This window comes from Cibotium barometz, chromosome 6 (genome assembly GCF_041138505.1).
Source record: "Cibotium barometz isolate CiBa-2024 chromosome 6, ASM4113850v1, whole genome shotgun sequence".
Taxonomy (NCBI): domain Eukaryota; kingdom Viridiplantae; phylum Streptophyta; class Polypodiopsida; order Cyatheales; family Cibotiaceae; genus Cibotium; species Cibotium barometz.
The window spans coordinates 338,589-357,574 of NC_141051.1; the positions used below are offsets into that span (position 1 = coordinate 338,589).

At 42.9% G+C, this 18,986-nt stretch overlaps 1 long non-coding RNA gene across 2 annotated transcripts in view; it reads right to left on the reverse strand.

Moving 5' to 3' along the window:
• Positions 1–14,930, reverse strand: part of LOC147637315 (uncharacterized) — a 39,466-nt gene extending 24,536 nt beyond the window's left edge. Inside the window, exons 1-4 of one of the 2 annotated variants that reach the window (XR_015266015.1) lie at positions 14,902–14,930; positions 14,364–14,432; positions 3,566–3,724; positions 3,039–3,417 (exon numbers count right to left, since the gene is read on the reverse strand). This is a non-coding gene — a long non-coding RNA (uncharacterized LOC147637315). The remainder of the gene's footprint in view (positions 1–3,038; positions 3,418–3,565; positions 3,725–14,363; positions 14,433–14,901) is intronic. The other variant, XR_015266016.1, reaches the window with a different exon arrangement.
• Between the last annotated feature and the right edge of the window lie 4,056 nt (positions 14,931–18,986).

Here is an 18,986-nt window from a genome sequence, read left to right on the forward strand (position 1 = left end):
CAACATTGGAATTATGTGAATTGTCCTTCCTTTTACGTGACACGGTTTATTTTTACATACAAACTTTATATGGTTGATAGAAGGAATTTTTCAAAGATATTTAATTTAGCTTGTTTATTCGACTTAATACACTTTCATGGCCATATTTACTTTTAGCTATGAAAGAGGGCATCATGGGAAGGAGCAGCACGTGGATCCAATGACACACAAATCACTTTCATACATGGTTGTGGGAAGGTCGGGCCCTAGCTGAGGTTGAGTGGGAAGCAGACATCTAGAGCGAGATTGTCACTTGCCCAAGGGGCAGTGGGATCAAATTCAAAGGGACTCCAGGGACCAAGAGAGGAGGAAGCACTTCTTTCACGATTGAGATCATTTCTTCCAGTGTTCCATTGATGGTCTTTGTTGGCATTTTACGCCTCCCCTATGGCTTATTTGATTCCGGCCTGAGAAGCTTGTATTAGTTTTCTTTTGTGTTCTAGGATAGTGCCCCGCACTGGCCCCTCTTGTATTTCTAGTTTTTCAAGTAAAATAATCATCCCTACATTTCTTTGCAGAATAAAGCATGACTCTCTACATTCAAAACACGAAGGCCTTCTCAAGACCTAACAAAATACATTGGAGGGCCAACTAATTGAGACACAAGCTCTGCTGCCTGAACCGCCGAAGAAAAACTTCAGCAGAAAGGCATTGAACTCCCTAAGAGCCAACAGAAAGGAATTTAACTCCCTAAGAACCTTGTTCAAGTCCAACAGAGGCAGAAAGTGAAGCAGGTAAGCAATCTTAGTTATTTATAGCCGGACATGCAAAGGCCACTCATCAAACTTCCAGCACACTACTTTTGCCTAAATTTTACCAAGAATCTAGTTAATAATATGACCATTGGTAGCTTGCATTCTAATAGGATAAGGCAATCTCTTACCAGCCCAAAATAAGTGGGGTCAAAATTAGTAGTAGAAAGGTCAATCAAAGTATAATCAAAGCCTTCAAACACATGAATGCAAAACCAAGACCAACCGCATTTCTGTTCTATACAACTAGCCCCATGATCAGCCAGGGATTCCAGATAGCAAAACAAAGGGTGAGTAGAAGGAGAATATAACAAGGGAGTCAAGGGGAAACCTTGCTTAACATATCTTGAAATCTGGGTCAAATCCCATTTTCAACATTAAAGCCCATCTGAAGTGTCATCAGCCGAGCAATTCCCTCCATCTCTTAGATATAAGCTGATTTTGAACTGACATTATTTCCAGCCTTCCGGATAAAAATCTGACCTACATGCTATTAGAATTATCAACAGCCTACTACTTTCCAATGCTCTTGCGATACTTCGCATTAAAAACCAACTGTTTATTACTTGTAGCACTGGCACATTTTAATAGAACTTTCGTAGCAAGAAACACAACAGAGACCAGGCGTGTAGAGCATTTGGACCAAATGATTGAAGAGAGCTTTAAATAGATAGCCAACTAAAGCAGCTTATTTTTTAACATAAGGTTGTTGACTATCGGAGGTTTAGGTCTGCAAAGATGTTTGATTGAGTGTACCCAATCATAGTCACTAAGGTTTATCAAAACAGGGAAATGATCAGACATAGACTGCTGCAAGTCAATTTTACAGTCACAAAAATGAAAGTTAATTGTATAGGCTCTATCAAGTCTAGCCCAGGCATCAAGAGAATAGAGGACGTATAGCATGTAAACCTACCAAGCATGCTCTACAAGTGCTTTCCGCAATCCTCTCTTCAACAATGGGAAGCGCTGCTTGGATGACATGCTCGAGAACCTGATATTGCCCTTGCTCGTGTTTAGCCTCGGCTGCAATGAATTTGAGAACCTCCAGTGCTTGTTCAGCCAAAAGGACGTCTCCAGCTATAAACTTAAACGGGTGGGACTTCTTATGTCTTTCCTCAAGAAGAGGAAACATTTTGCTCCATGCAAGGAGAGCGTGAAATTCTGTAGCTTCTTCTGAACCTGTCATCCATTTGAGGGCTTCATTGGTGGGGTGATCACATGCAATTGCTCCCAGTACGTCCTTGAAGAGTGCCATCCCACTACGAGCGATGGCGTCAAAGACTTCCCCATCTTGCTTGCAGCCATGGAAGATCGCATAAGCGAATCGACAGAAGGATCTCTTTCCCGACTCAAAAACGCACGCCTTCAAGAATCGTCTTCACATCGTGCCTGTACTCAGCCAAGCCAGAAAGGCTCTCGAAATGAATGTCGACAAGGTCTGCCAGAATGCCAAGGGCTTCTGATACAAGCACAGTCTGGGATACTCCGATCTTGGCCAATGCATGACAACAATCATTTTCTGTGGTGATCTTCCGATGGGTGATATAGACCTCCTGGGCATCCAAATCCTCTGGCTAAACAACTCGTCGTACTTTCCACACGACGGTCCCTTCTTCTCTGGTTGTATCAAAAACACGCTTGGGTGTTCGAACCTTGCAAGGTGGCTGAACAACTCGCCGTGCTTTCCACACGAAGGTCCCTTCTTCTCTGGCTGTATCAAAAACACGCTTGGGTGTTCGAACCTTGCAAGGTGAGCCTTCGTGAATTCTGTGCGGCATAGACACCGGTGTCATCATCCTGCCCGTTTTAGGAAAGCCTGGCAATGCGGAAACAGACTAGGGTCTTAGACCTTGCAAAAGAAGCTTGGCAACTTTTCATGGAAACACTTAATAAGGCACTCTGAAGAGTCTTTGTTAGTCTGTACAATCACATGAATAAAGGTATAGAGTTCGATGATCTATGTTGATTCCCAATGCTCCCTCGCATAAAAAACATGCACCAAAAGAGTCATTGTGAGAATTTGGTTTGAAGCAAAAAAAAAGAAAAGAAGAAAGTATCATAATAATATATAATATAATTATAATAACCCCACATTGTGTGGGTGGGGAGGTGGCATGCTTCCTTCCCCAAAGATTTATAATCCAAGGAAACGAGCCCTTTTCTAGACATTGTGAGAGTCCAGAATAAGGGTCCAGTAAGAGTCATGAAGTAGCATCATGAACGAATAAGATATTGGCATATTACCTGAATGTCAGTAGGACTTGTGTCCACATTGCAACTCAAGGAAATGTGTGTGTTGATTGCAATAGCCGCATCAATCTTGTCCACCTTCTGTAAATTTGATTAAAACACATTGTCAAAATCAATGTTAAGTACTAGTTATTGAAATTGAAGAAAGTTGATGAACGTTCGCTGAATCTACATTTTATAAACATGAGTGAACTCATGTTTTTAAAGCTCTTAGCACCGGAAGCACCAACGTCCTTTACATGGTAGGGAATTACTCATCCAAATGCATCGGTGGCCCCGATCTTCATGAGCTCCACCACAATCTTATCATGGTAGGGCAATGTCTGAATTAATCGCCCAAATGCAGTCTCCAATTCTACAGAAGGTACCTCAGCTACAAAAGGCATCCACATACAAGCAGAGTCCATACATGAGCACCAAGAAGCCAGCCAAAACACAAGTCATGAGTACACGGATTTTCAAGGACGTTGCCTTCACACAACAAGCAAAACCGATGCAAAGAATGGGTGAAGAATTCTTACGTGAGTAACTCTGACATTGTAAACTTCTTCTTCAGGTTGAGCAGATTGAGATGCTTGTAAGGTGACAAACATAGTAATTCAATCTCGCTGGCTATGTGTTGTTCTCTAGAAACGTCAAGCTTTGTATTTGAAAATTCTTGACACTCATCCAAGGTGCAACTGCAATCAAAGAAAGGAAAGCTCATGAAATACACTGGAGTGGATGCATTGTCGGACGAACTTGAGAGTCGCCTCCCTTATTTGTAGCAGATTTGACATGGTCTGGCAAGTGCCAAGGAGCAATTGGCGGTGCAGTTACCTTTACCTGTAGTAGTGCAATTATACTCTGGCATAACAGCCCGCCACTGTATTTCACAGAGCAAGCACATGTGCTGGAGACTTTGTTTCCTTATTCGGGTCATTTGTGTGACTTTTGTTTCACATTCATTTCATCTTTTCAAGGATGTTTCAACTTCTCTAGGCATTTGTAAACTCTAACCTTTGAGCTTTGACCTTGTGTGAATGGACACTTTCATGTTTACATGTGGGTGTTGCACTCTCGTCTTGTAGATAGAGAATTTGAATTGATACCACAACCACCACCACCACCAACAACAACATTAGCACTTCCGTCTCATGAAGAGAAGCATGTATATGGAGGAGGAGAATTGAGTGTCAGCTACTATTGGACAATGGAAAAAAGCACCTTCATAGCACTTCCATAATGAAGAGAAGCATGTATATGGAGGAGGAGAATTGAGCGTCGGCTACTTTTGGACAATGGAAAAAAGCACCTTCATGTGAGAAATACACACATGGTTGAAAGATGTCATGACACATGGTTAAAGGAAAGCACAGAAAATCAAAACATCCCTTAAGACTGCCTACCGTAACTAGGATAACATGACTTGCTAAATGAGACCTATTTTTTGTAAACTAATTTTAATGTGTGTTTTATTTCATTGTCCAAATTGTGAAACAATGGAGTGCAATATTTTCTCAATATTTTGTGCAACAACTTAATTATCCTTTGCGTTGGAACAACATGTACATTTTCAATTTTTACCAATGTTTTTTTTTTCTATTTTTTCAAATTTTTTATCGAGTACATAATTGGTAATTTAGAATTTAACCTTACTTTTAGTATTTTTGTAAAAAAGGTACAAAACAACCTTTAAAATTTTAGACAATAGGCATGACACAAGATCCATCGGACCTAATTATCCCTGTAAATACTTGGGAGTAAAATGTTTTTATTATTTGCGGTATGCAAGGATGAGTGCTTCTTAGGAATTGAACCCCAACAAGTACACATGAATGAAGTATTGTTCACATGAGCTTGTGAGTTTTCTCATTACAAACTCGATAGTGCAGAGTTATCAAGATGCACTACAATCCTATGAATGTGGTGTTATCCTCCCTTGATTTTGCATCTACCAAGGTCGCTTTGAACAAGCCCAAAAGTACATCACAGTCTTGACCTAGATTCTATTTGTGACCAGCAAAAATACAATCTTAAGGCTACTCCCAAGGGTTTATGTGCCTCCAGGGCATGGGGGATGGGTGAGCATAACGGCTGGTAAGGACCGGACGGACCATGCTCACACTGTGAGTAAGTGAGCTTGCCAGAATAGTTTACACCAGATCAGAACCAATACCATTGGTGTTGCAAATTACCTCTCCTAGCCTTTATACTTCTTCTTTCATGCCTTCGACTTCCTATAGCTTCGCGTGGTAGAGGTAAGTCTTCTCACTTTCCCAGTATTCTTGGGGGCAGAGCAGGTTGGCCTGCCTCTTGCAATCTGAGATGCGCTCTATTAGCCGGGTCACCTTGGTTGTGTAGAGTCTTGATGTCACTAGCCCTGTCCAAGAAGAACTCCTTCAACTCGGGAGTACAAAGCCCGAAAAGAGTCCAAGCTCTTCCATAAGTCTTCAACTCGGCTGCCAAAGTAGACATAGTCACTCTGACTAACTGCCATTCCAAGAAGGGGTACCTGATAGGGCTGAAGAAACAAAAAGGGAACCCATCAAGATTGGGTTCAATCTCAAAAAATAAAGCAATACTCTTTCCTTATCTTTAACCAACAGGGAAAAGACAGGTTGAGAAAAAAGACTCTTGAAGATAGATATCACTGAGAGCTCTGCTCCTGCAAACTTTCTTGAGCATCTGACCCTCCACAAGCAAACCAAATGACTGCGTCTCTAAAGGCTCTTTCAATGGGATCCACCAGAGAGCCAAAAAAAACTTCTTGCCAAGTAAACATGTCCCTCCTCTCCTCCCTCAGGTAGATCCATGTCTCTCCCCAGGCTCTCTTGGCCACTAAACAAGCCACAAAAAGGTGGTTTATATCCTCGGGGTGCCCACAATGGGGGTAGCTACTTGTGCCGTAGCCCGGCTTTCTCTCCCTCTGACCTATCCATAGATCCTTGTGAAGGATGAGCCAAGTAACCGTGTTGATTTTCTCTGATTGTTCTCTCCAGATAGCCTTAGCTCTCCTTTGCTAAGCCCTGCCACCTTCTCTTCTATGCCAGAGCTTATTCAGAATAGGGTGCATGCTTGCCACCTATGTAACCTGGAAACCTTGTCGAGACTATCTCCATTTACCCCGCGAAAGGGGTGGGTAGTGATCTGCAGAGTGCCCAGCATCTTGGATAGCTCTGCCTCCTGCCAAAGCCGAGTCCTCTCGTGAACAAAGACTGCTTGGGCCCTAGCGAGGCCAAATTTCTGCCTAACCTCTTGAAGGGACAACCACTGATGCCCACCACCATCCCATAGATCCTTCCACATATTGCAACCTTTGTCCACAATGCGTTTAGCTTTAGGCAGAGAAGCCCTCTCTGTTTGTGCTTGTGGGAAACAGACATGAAAAAAAATATAGTCCTGCCCTGCCGGGCAAGGGCCTCTACAAGAGAATGCCTCCCTGCGAAGGTTGGGCGCCTGAACTTGTTCCATGCCTCCCAATCTCCCGAGATAGATCCGATGAAGAAGAGGATTTGAATGGGGTACTACGGAAGAGAGCCAAGATTAGAGCGATTCCTTGCCAGGATGGAAAAGTAGGGTGAACTAAATTAAGCTTCCGCAAGAGCTTGCCCAAGCCTCCTGGGGGGAGTGGAAGGCATTCAAAATCCAAGAGGCACAGAAGTGCTCCGACAATTCCCTGATGTTTGGTAGAGAGGGTTTTGCCTTTTTCTTTGTCCATTGTTGGGACTTCCCATCTGACCTAGGGAATTTTGTCACCTCACAGGAATCTTTGGAAAATAGCTATTAGCCGACTAGCAGCACGTTTGGTGAGAGCCCAACAAGAGAGAGATTATAACCGAGCTCATTATGTAGTGCTTTAGAACCATCTTGGCACCAACCAAGCTATAATGCATGCCCTGCCACCTTGTTAATTTGCTTTCTACCTTGGAGAGCACCCAATCGCGCCTCTGGTGTCCGAGCTAACGCCAAATCCCATGGGGATTCCTAGGAGTCGAAATACCACCCCTTCCTCAATGAGCTGACAACCCTTGTCCCTCAGGAAGGGGATGTCCCTACCCTAGATCTCAGAAAAATAAGTTTTCATAGGGCTAAGTTTGGATCTAGAGGCCAGTGAGAAGATGTCAATTTGCTTGAATAAAACTTCAATGCTGACATCAACACTATTGACCATAAAATTGGTGTCGTAAACAAAAAGCTCATTGACCAACTGTCTGCTTTGTCCCCCCACTGTTACATCTATACCTCGAATGCGACCCCGCTCGATCTCCTGGTTGGCCAACCATCCCAAACCATCAGTAGCTATAGCGAAATGCAGGGGGGGAAGAGGGCAGCCCGGCCTAATGGAGCAGGTTAGGTTAATCGATTCGGTGAGAGCCCCATCCAAAATAACCCTCGTTGAGGAATTCAACAACAGAATGTCCACATAGGCCCTAAAGGAGGGGCCAAAACCAGCCGCCAATAGACTCTCTAACAAACCCCCATTCAATTTTGTCATAAGCCTTCTCAAAGTCTACTTTTAAGAAGCAGATGTCCTATCCAGTCTCCTTAGCACACTCAAGACCCTCCCACAAACTCAAAATGGCCTCCATGATCCTTCTGCCCTTTATAAAACCTTTCTGCTTACAACGACATATCTTGGTCATGTACGGAGAGATCCTGTTAGCTAGGGCCTTAGCCACACTTTTGTAAGCCACATTAAGCATCGTGAGAGGTCTCCAGTTACCCAACTCCTGCTTGTTGGCCCCTTTAGGAATCAGTTTAATGGCCGCGTCCATCAGCCTCTTCAGATGAGGGCCTACCTCCTCTCATTTGTCCTGGAAGAATTTATAGGAATGCCATCAAGCCCTAGGATCTTACCTTTTTTCATTTTCCAGACTGCCTCTTCAAGCTCATCCAATGTTAAGGGTGTATCAAATCTCACAGCTAAGGATCCCTGTACCGTATGGGGGCAAACCTGTAGACAAGCCTACCTCGCTTCTCTTTTTTGGGGTGAGCCGATTATGCTCCTTCCCAGAATGCCTTGAAAGTGCGCAGTAACATAGTTGCTATTAGCCCGGCTGTTTGTCAATAGTTTTCCATCCTTGATTAATAGGGGTAGCTTATCTTTTATGTTCTTAGCCTTCAGGACTCTGAACATTTTCTTGGAGGGCCTATCAAACCTTCCCAACCACCAATGTTGGGCATTAACCCTTTTCTGGAGGAAGGTACGGAGGTCCAGTGTGCTAATCCTCTGCTTCAAGACTAGAAGCTCTCGAGCTGCAGCCTCCTCACCTTGACGCATTCTCTCATGTAAGACTTGGATTTCCAAATTGAGCTTGTTCACCCGCTCTTCGCGGGCCTTCTTAATCATCCTACCACAAGCCATGAAAGCTTGTCTAGTGTCCTCTGTAGCTGCTTCCCAAAAATCCTCAGTAGAAAGCAGTTCATGAACAACGTTAGTCTAGATCTGAGTAGGTCTCCTCTTCAGCCACGAGTATCTCATCAAAGTGATACTGCATTTGAACAAGGGGTCTGTTGTTGCCGAGGTATCTTCCAGAAATGATAGCAAGCTAGGGCAGTGATCCGAGAGGGTCATGGATTGATAGTAACTAACCTGAACTTCTTTCATTTTGGCGTCCAAGAGATGCATGAAGAGACAAGCATGAAACAATTGCCACTGTGGGATCGGTGTGTATCATAGCAACCAGCCCAATCACTATCAATGAACCCATGCATCAGAAGTGAAGAATCAGCCCTGTAAAGAAGGCCCAAGTGTTGTGTGCCTTTGCTATATCTGAAGACATGTTTCATAGCATGCCAATGGTGATGAGTGGGACTGTGCATAAACCTACTCAACTGGGAGACCACGTACTGCAAGTCCAGCCGAGTATGGCACAAGTAAAGCAAACAACCAACTGCATGTTGGTAGGAGGTAGCATCACAGGGTCCACTGGTATCTTCAGCAGAGAAACAAAAACCAGTCACTAATGGGGTGGAGACAAGCTTGCAGTCCTCAAACTGAAATCTTTGTAAGAGCTGCCCAATGTACTTGGATTGTGACATAATAATCCCCCCCCTCAATCCGAGCAAATTGTATGCCCAAATAATACTGCAACTGGCCAAGATCAGTAAGAGCAAAGGATTGCTGTAATTCCCGTTTAAAATCTACAATTTTCTTGGGATGTGGCCGAGTGAGAATCATGTCATCCACATAGAGAATCAAAATCAGCAAATCTGCCCCCCCCCCCCCCCCCCCCCCCCCCCCCCCCCCCCCCCCCCCCCTTGCAGATATATAAAGTCACCTTTGTAGGACTATTCTGAAGACCAAAACCGAGCAAATGAGTGTGAATCCTGTCATACCAAGTCCGGCGTGCCTACTTCAATCCATACAAGGCTTTCTTAAGCCGGCATACCTTTTTTCAAAACCTACAACCTCAAAGCTAGGAGGTTGTGCAACATAGACTTCCTCTGCCAATAGACCATTGAGAAATGCTATCTTGATATCCAACTGATGCACTTCCCAATTATTGTGGGCAGCCGGGGGGCAATAACACATCTAATGGTGGTGATGCGTGAAGTGGGAGCAAAGGTCTTTTCATAATCAATGCCCTCTTTATGAGCATAGCCTTTGGCCACACAAGACGGGCTTTGTACCTGTCAACTGAACCATCAGCTTTCCTCTTCACTTTGTAAACCCACTTAGTCCCCACGGCATGTTTACCATAGGTGTCACTCATTCGTTGGTATGTGCCTTGTAAGAGGCATAGATATTATCATTTAGGATCTATGGTACAATTAGTACTACTTTCAGTTGGGACACCTAGTACATGTATGACACCCAGTTAGGGTTTCATCATATTAAGTGTATCTTTTGTGTTCTTCATAACTTTAGTAATACATCTTCTGCAGCACGCTTTGCTTCTTGCCTCCGTCTCCTGTTTCTTCCATTGTCCACTCCACCCAACAATTAGAAAGGTGCTGGTCCACCACCTCTCACTCCTAGACATACACTTTGTTCACTAAAATACCCAAACCATCTAAGCTCAATCTATCCATAGCGGGGATCAGTGAGGGTCTTTCTTGAAGCCTATGGGATGGCTCTCATGATTTGCAATCTATTACCAATAATATGAGGAAGTGGGACTATATTCATGAATAATTGCCGCCTTTGTGATCTCCTAACCTCCATTAAACCAACCATCGATACTAGATAACCCCTAAGAGAGGCATCATGCCAATATGACATCAGAGAGATAGGCAGACTCTGATAGTTAATAAAGACAATCCAGCTAACACTCCTAGGCCACTACCCAACTGCTTTTGGTGTGTGCTAAGGAATATCATAAAGCAAGAATTGCTTCCATGGCTGGTCCCTGGGGCCTTTAAAAAGGCACTTGATTAGGAATGCCCTACTCCAAAGCTTCAACCCATTATCCCTAGTCCACCATGTAATATAGGAAGAGTGATAGTGTGACATGTCCCATCATACTCTTGCTCTAGTGCTCACTAAACCATCCCATCCACTCCATTAAATTTTTCGAGTAACATCATCGCCCATCTAATATTGTTGGCATGAAAAGATGGGCAAGAGGCTACACACCACAAGGTAGCCAACGACACCTAATTGAGCACAAGTGCTCTACCAGCCAAAGAAAGTCTGCCAGCACTCCAATATAATGGCTTCCTCTGTATACGATTGAGCACAAGTGCAAACTACTAAGCAAGGGACACATCAATACCAACTTGAAAGCCTAGTGGAGATGGCTCTGGGAATCCAAACAAAGCCTACGTCAATAACCCAATCTAGAGTATCCCGCTTAGCACAAGTTGATTTATTCTAATTGACAAGTCCTACCAAGGCTAGAGTCTCACTGTGCTAGTCACCCCTTACCATTCATGTGTCATATGCAAACTCTATGTCCAATAGTGCTTGCTCAAAAGAGATGACCCCTGAGTGACTTGACTAGCAACTAGCCCATAGCCTTAGCCACAAAAAGAAACATATATGTTGCAAGAGGGCATCCCTGTCTAACTATCCTGTATAACTGAAATGCAAGTCTACCTCCGAACTACTTCATCTTGATGGCCAAGTGAGAATCTAGGGGAGATACCCATGATATCCATCTGTCACTCAAGCCAAAGCCTCCTCATGGTATCGTCATCGGGGATACCATTCAACCTCACCGTTTGTATGCCTTCTAAGAGGTTCTTCAACTTGGATCTTCACGTGAGCCCTTTTCATTAGTCTTGTCTCAAAAGAGGGAGACATCAATTCTCAGGAATTGGAGACCCCGTAGGCTTCTTGGGACCACTTTCAAAATCTTGGATAAGGCTTTTGACTGTAAATACTTTTGTTCTGAATTCTCTGACAGTAACTAATGAGCAAACTGTCGCCCAACAGATTTTAGGAAACCTTCCCGCTATCTTTCTTTTCTGAATTTCTGTTTAATAACAGAAGACTCACTGATTTTCTGATTTCCTCTAACAGAGAATATCCAACCTTACTCTGATCTGGGTAGTAGGTAATCATGAAAAAATAAAACCAAGAAGTACAATCATTTTAGGGGGTACCCAGGGCAGAGTACCCTTATTGACACAGATACAATCATTTTAGAGGGACCACTCAAGGCAGAGAACCTTTATTGACTCTTGACCATAGTTACGGAAAATGGAAAGAAACATGAAATGGAAACAGAAACGTTTCGGGATTTTTGGGAGGGGTTGAAACAGGGGAATGCCACATCATCAAGGGGATTTAGAACAAGGGGTTTAGAGCTGCACACACACATTTAGAATGCTCTACCTTCAAAAAAACAGTGCATAATAGCTCTACCTTCAGTTACAAAATGGAAATATATTATATGGATCATGATTCATGATACTTAAAAATCCAATTATGATTCAGCTTTCAAACTACATATGTTATAGTAACAAAAAGATTTATGGGATGGAAATGGGAGATGGATCACCAAATATGACTTCACTTGGAAGCATGCAATGCTTGGTGATAGGAAGAGGCTTAATGCTAGTCTTGAGGCAAATCATTCATGCAAATGTCACCATGAGAGACATGGAAGAGGAATGAAGTAGAAAGTGGTTAAGTTGGATGCTTAATAAAAAAGATGACTTCACTTGATAATAAATATGGAGATACTTAAGTTGGATGGTGTTTTAACACATATTTTTTCTATGTTCAGCCTTAAACAGCACTTTAGAGGGGTAAACGGTGCGTTTCTCCCTAGGGAAACGTTTCCTCCCTGGACTGCTGACTGAGGAAACGTTTGGGGTCACAAACGTTGTCTCATACACAAGGCCCCCCAAAAATGTATTTTCAAAAATTTTAGCTTGGGTTTGGGCATAACTATGCTCTTGACACACATAAGAGAAATCAGAAGACATGTTCATTGTCATCCTCAACGAGGGAGAATGTGCAGTAAGTGAATGAATTTCTTTGTTGATGGCGGGAATCTCTTCTAGTATATCCTTAGCAACAGATTAGCATGGTGTTGTTCTTGTTCTTGTTCTGTTTCCTTCTTTTTGAAGCAATTTGCTTCAATATGGCCCTTTCACTTACAATATCTGCATCTGATGTTCTTACTGGCTTTCCATTTGCTTGTGGCGATAAGGGCCTCTTCAGTGCCTGATATAAGAGTAGATTCCTTGTTCCAGCAATCTTTCTCAATAACAGAAGCAACCAAGTCATCAAATGTAGTAGCTGCAAGTCGTAAAACTTCAATGGTTTGCTCAAAGCAAGAAATGACTTGCATACTTTGATTAGGACAGCCATCTTGTCCTCGTCATGTTGAGGGCACTTCAGACTTGACATGAGGGGATCCGAGGACATGGACGGAACAATATCTCTACGAATCTGTAGTTTAGGCACTCCGTCCAATGACCATTTGTGCTAGTGATGCATCTCTCGGCATTGAGGCCCCTCATTAACTTTCAATTTCATTCTTGACTCATGCCAAGAAGCTTATATCGACAGTCTTCCAATTACTCTTGCATCTTATTTCCTTTACACTTATCACTAAACCGTAGGGCTTTATCCAAATCCAAGAGTCCATAAATCATCATTCAAACACCCTGACCACTAAACAATAGCCTTGGTATCAAATACTATCATAAGGCTGTACTATCTTGTTCATATCTATTCAAACCTTTAGGCTTGGAAATTGCCACTGCTATAGACAGCCAAACTCCCATGTTTATGCCATTCCCCTGCTTATAGTAAAAGGCCAGGCTATCTACCCAAAGCATGCACTATATGCCTTTAAATTGACACGCTCCCACATGTTTGCCTAGCCAACCACAGCCACTTGCAATCTAGGCTATGGCTATAACCTAAAACTCTAGGCTCCATGATACCCACATTAGACAATCAGCCTAAGCTATCCCTAGTTAGTCATGGATGTGTACTATCGTTTTGTGGACAATTCTCCAATCATCAAACTTCAGCTGCCTACACAATACTCCAGGAGTTTCAAGAACCTTCAACAAGCCCACAAATGTCACACCCTTGCATTAGGTGCATGGTGACACACTGGCTGCTTGGCCTTCATCATCGATTGAGACTACAAGAAAAGGGCAGTTTCCGGCCAGCTTGCAGGGACCAAAAAAGGCCAAAAGGGGCACACAATAGGGCCCAGTCGGCCAGCATCAGGGGCAGGGGAAAAGGCCTAAAATCAAGTCAGCTAGATTCAGCGTTAGCGTTGCCCAACCATGCAAGTACACTGGTTAGGGTTCGATCCTTAAAGTATAGGACAGGAGCAACTTCCAAAAACTGTATAAACATGCCCACTCTTCATCTTCCAGCATTCATATCTTCGATATCTTGCTACCCAATTTACCTCCATCTCACTGCTGCCTTCTTTCAACCTCCTTCTCCATTAGATAGCAAATCCCATGACCTTGATACCTCAGCGCCGCCCAGTTGCTGTCTTGCATCCAGAAAGTGTCTACAACGTGTGTGCCTGCATTCCAGCCCTAAGGTCCAGCAAATCCAGCCATAATTGTCTCAGTTCCAACATCGCTTTCCTTCAGCAAGTTCCCAGGGAAGTATGCACCAGTTCATCACCTATCTTGTGGGCTCATTCATCATGTACTAGCATTTCCATAGCAACAACATGATACATGGATTTGTAGTCAGATCTTTGGCAGTTTTGCCATCAATTAGAAGCTATAAATAGCATTGTTCATAGTGCACCAAAGACATGGAGTTTTCATGGTGTTCCCTTAGTACATATCCATGCATTTGCATACGCATTCAATACGATTGAGCAATGCGCATTAGACCATAGATCCCTGCGTATCACTACAAAAATCAAGATATGACCAATATGAAAGAGAATGACATACCTGGCAACTTAAGTCTTGAAAATTTGGCTCCATTGCCAGAGAAATTCCCATGGACTCCTTCATAAAAGTCTGCAACAAAATCACAAATAAATACAAAAGGAATACGTTTTAGATGCATATCGTACACATGCAATTCATGGAATAAACATAAGGTATGGACCTTTACTATCTTCCACGAGACCTGAAAATTGACCGTATATAGAGATGTTATCATTAATAAAACATGAAATTTTCATGCTACGTTTCAAATGTGTATGTCTCCCTTTCCTCTGTTTGTCTCTTGCTTACTTTTATATTACAAGCTTAGAACATAATAAAGGGTGATTGTTTTTACTTTATTTTTGCAACATTGCCTTTATTTTGTCTCGTCGATAACTTGCAATACGTTTTTTCAAGACATGCACTACAGATACTATACCAAGTATAGTTGCATCCAACTTCTCATTCACTGAGGGGACATACGTCACTATAAAACCCTTTCCTTCATCATTCTATGGGTTCAATAGCACCTAGCGCTTGTGATTCGTTAGATCAGTACCTACTTGTGTAAGCAGACAACTCCTTCCATGCTATTGGCTGATTCAAATGCAGTAAATTATCAAGCATTAGCTTCTATATTCAGAATATAAACTCTTCCTTTCTAAACAAAAGCTCTGATTGCATATGCAACATTTAAAAGACAACAAGCTCAGCTACTGGGCAAGAAATTATCGCTTTACAGCCGCAAGCATATGAAAGCTGACATAACTGAGAAAAGAGCCTAATGATGCACCAAAGGAGACTGAAATAGCTAGCCAATTTTAAACCCGCACAAGGAACTAACTGCCTCTCAAACCTGCCTGACTGTCATGTGGTGCCTAATTTGTTGGCCAGCTTTTAGAGAGGCATCTACATGTCCTTGCCTAGGCAGGTGGACTTAATACATATCATGTTGCGCTGCTACTTGACTGACAAGTAACAAGAAGTAACTGAACATACATACATACATAAATACACACATATATAGATAGATAGTTATAGTGTATTTAAATTTATATATATAAAGAGGTATGCTCTTACCTGGGTTTCATCCAAGGATGTGGACATAAGAAGTTTAATGTTGCATTAACATTTGAAGCAATAACATAAGTGTGGCAACTTAAGACCTTACATACGCTACCTCTCCTAAGGTGACTTCAGCACACTGGCATTGTCACGTGCAACTCTGCATTAGTTGCATAGTGACATTGGCTAGCTATGCTTGGCCTGCATCACCAATTGAGACCTCCGAAAATCAGGAAATGGCTTTGGGCAGCCACAAAGCAGAGACTAGACATGGGTAAAAAGGGTTCCAAGCAAGGGCCAGTCAACCAGTAACAGGAGAAAAATGGACGACCTTTTTCAGGTCGACCCAATCCAAACCAGGCCAACCATGAAAGTATGTGACACTGATGCAAGTCTGGACAATTCCCTTGGTCATTTCTCATTCAGTTTTCAGTCCAAGTCTGTCCTGCTTCCAGCCTAAGCTTCCACACACATCTATTCCCGCCTGCTGGTGCAGCCACTATTCCTCTTGTTTTACCATCGCGGCAGACATACACAAAAGTCTTCAGCAACTCATCGCCTCTATATGGGGCCTAGTTACCCCACAGCAGCATATCTTGAAGTTGCCTCACAAAACAACAGCAGTACCTCCAAGTACCCATTTTGTATTCATCCATTCAGGCAGTTTTGCCAGCATTTGTAAGTAACAGATAACTATTTGTAAGCATTGAAGACTTCAGGTTCTCTTTGCACGCATCATGCGTACACATTCAATACATTTCCACACAGCACTGTACACAGTAGATCCCTGCATGTCAGAGGCATCTACAACTATTCCAAATCTGACTGAATAGAAAGCCAACGTCTGATAATGGGGTCCATGAGTGTGACGAAATTACTGACTTCGTCAAAAAGGACTGATTTATATCAAATCCATGTTATCCAAGCTCCCGTTAAAGACATTTCATAGCCTATTCAATCCCGGAACTAAAATAGGTAACTCCTTCGAGAGAATGAAGTAAACTCATGTAAATCAATATACCTATATGAATTCAAGAACATGCCCAAACTTATCACATTAAAATTAAAATAAGTACAGTATATAACTTCATGATAGTCATCCAATCAATTATAAACCATCAACTCCACTATGCATAGTAGGGACCAGCTACCATGACATCCCCACTAACGTGATCAGCGCCCAGTAGTGGGTGTGGAACTCTGTATCAATATATGCTCTCACACACACAAGTGCACAAGAGCATACATTCATATGGAGGTTTGTGTAGTGATAGAAGTTTCTATCAGAGCTCCAAAGGGTCTAGGCAGACTTAGCCATAATGAAGGCTAGCACTTAAGAGAGAAGGTGTGCCAAAGAGAGTTTTCCAAAGACTCGAAGAGACTCATGTAAATCAAAGAGAGTGCCAAAGACTCGAAGAGACTCTTCGAGTCTTTGTTGCACGCGTTTTAGAGCTGGAATTGCAGGACATAATCTCACTATCAGATTATATTATGAAGTGAGAGTGAGAAATCGAGGTACCTAAAGAAACTTTTGCAACTTTAAATTGGTGCTACAATGTGTTGCATTATGAGAGACATTATGTAGCCTTCTAGACAAGCAAGTTGTGGTGATCTTCCTTGATCACACAATGGTTTGTTATCAAAATAAAGATGGACAAAAAAATCTCTTAACATTGGTACATTCAAAAAGATTCTTAGTGTCACCAACCTTTAATTATCCAAAAGTGTCACGGGAACATGATTTTTAATTGCGTACTTTTAAATTCAGATAAAATTGACTTTACCCCGCACGAATACTTTGGCCTTCGTGAGAAATAAGAATTCCGGGAGTAACTAGTGTGCTAGCCAGACTCGGGCAATTAATTCGTGGTGCACAGGATTGTTAGTGGTCTCACTGGCACAAGAGTTGGGCCACGTGTGTGGGGCTCTGAAGAACTAAATGCCTAGAGAGAGAAAATGTGTAGTGCAATTACGTGGTATTAATTTCAATGGTTTTATTGCGTAACAGAGGGCTCAAAAGAGTGGTACAAAAAAAATTGACTATTTTGGCACGGATGACCAAAATAGCAATTTCAAGCCAAATCAGATAGCCAGGCGACTATTTTCGAGCAAACACACATCAAGGCAGTGCTCTAGAGATGGGTGATCAACTTTATGTCACCACTTGGCTAATTTGCTGCCCGGGTGAGTCTCCAAAAAGCAAGGTGCACTTTTTCATGTCATCTAGGTGTTGCTAGGCTGCAGTTACAGGATTCTGTCGTGAGAAGTTGCTGTTTTTTGCTGCTAGATGCTTCCAAAAGCGAAGGTGCACTTGTTTATACTCACTCTAGTCTGTATCCGATGCATACAGAGATGTACGACTTTGTTTATGGCTTGTTTCATGCTGTCCTCAGGTTGTTTTTCAGTAAGAGCCAATTTCAGAGGTCAATTGTCAGTGCATGTTAATTGCTGATTTCTTCAATCAGTAGCTTGTTCTCTAGGTTGTGGCTTGCCAGGCAAGGCTGTGGAAAGACTGTACTAGCAAGATACAAAGCTGTACTTGCTGATTTGTGGACTGAATCGGAACAGACAAAGCTGGAATCTTCCGTTCATGAAGATGTCTGAGCTTGGGCTGACTGCCAAGTGAGTAATCTGTGGATTTCTTGCAAGTTAGAAGTGGAATTGTGGCATCTAGACGCTTTGTTCTGCAGGCTATTAAGCCAAGAAGGCACTGGTAACAGTCAAGGGACCTTTGGGTCATCCTGTAAGCTGTAGAACTGGAAATTGTTGTAGTGGGCAGTTGCTTGTGTTGCAAGGAATTGCACTGATGATGTTGGGTCATGCTTATCAGAGATGTTCTATTGGATTTGGATGCCTTTGTGCCATGATTGGCAAGATGAACTAAGGATTGTTTTCATATTATTATCTGGGTATCTGTATTCTTGCTACAGTGCAGATTCTAGAGTAGGTTGTGTAATCTCTTTTATGCAATAAAGTTAAAGAGATACCGAAAGGGGCGCCAATCAGAAGGGGCCAATGAGGTGTTGTGCGACGAAGGAGACAGTCTAGTCTCTGGTGGAAGATTCTGAGTACTTGCTGAATTTTATCAGGGGCTGTATTTTTTGGACATAATTAAAGTTTTTACTACCTAGTAGGTGTTACTGGCTGGTTGCATGGTTCCGTTGCTGGGATACATCATTCTGTTAGAAGAAGAGGTCAATGCCCCCACATGTGGCACCCAAATGAGGAGAAGCTGGGGGGCATGGCCAGGGCAGTAAAGGGGGGGGAGAAGTCGGCCAGGATTGGCCAACTGGGTCGGCCTGTTTTGGGCCCACCCCAGTGTGCCCTATGGCAGACTGGGCCGCCTGGGAAGGGCGGCCATTTTGGCCGCTCCCCTGGGCCTATATAACGGGACTTTCCCCTGCTTCTCAAATATGCAGATACACATTCAGTCAGACATTCAGACAGGCAGTTTGCAGCCTCCATCAGGTCGCTATACTGAAGCCAGCACGGGCAGCGTGGAGATCACACAAGGAGTGCGCCAGCATAGTCTGATTGTAGGCAGCTTTGCTGCTGTTTTGTGTCTCCTTCAGGAGCACC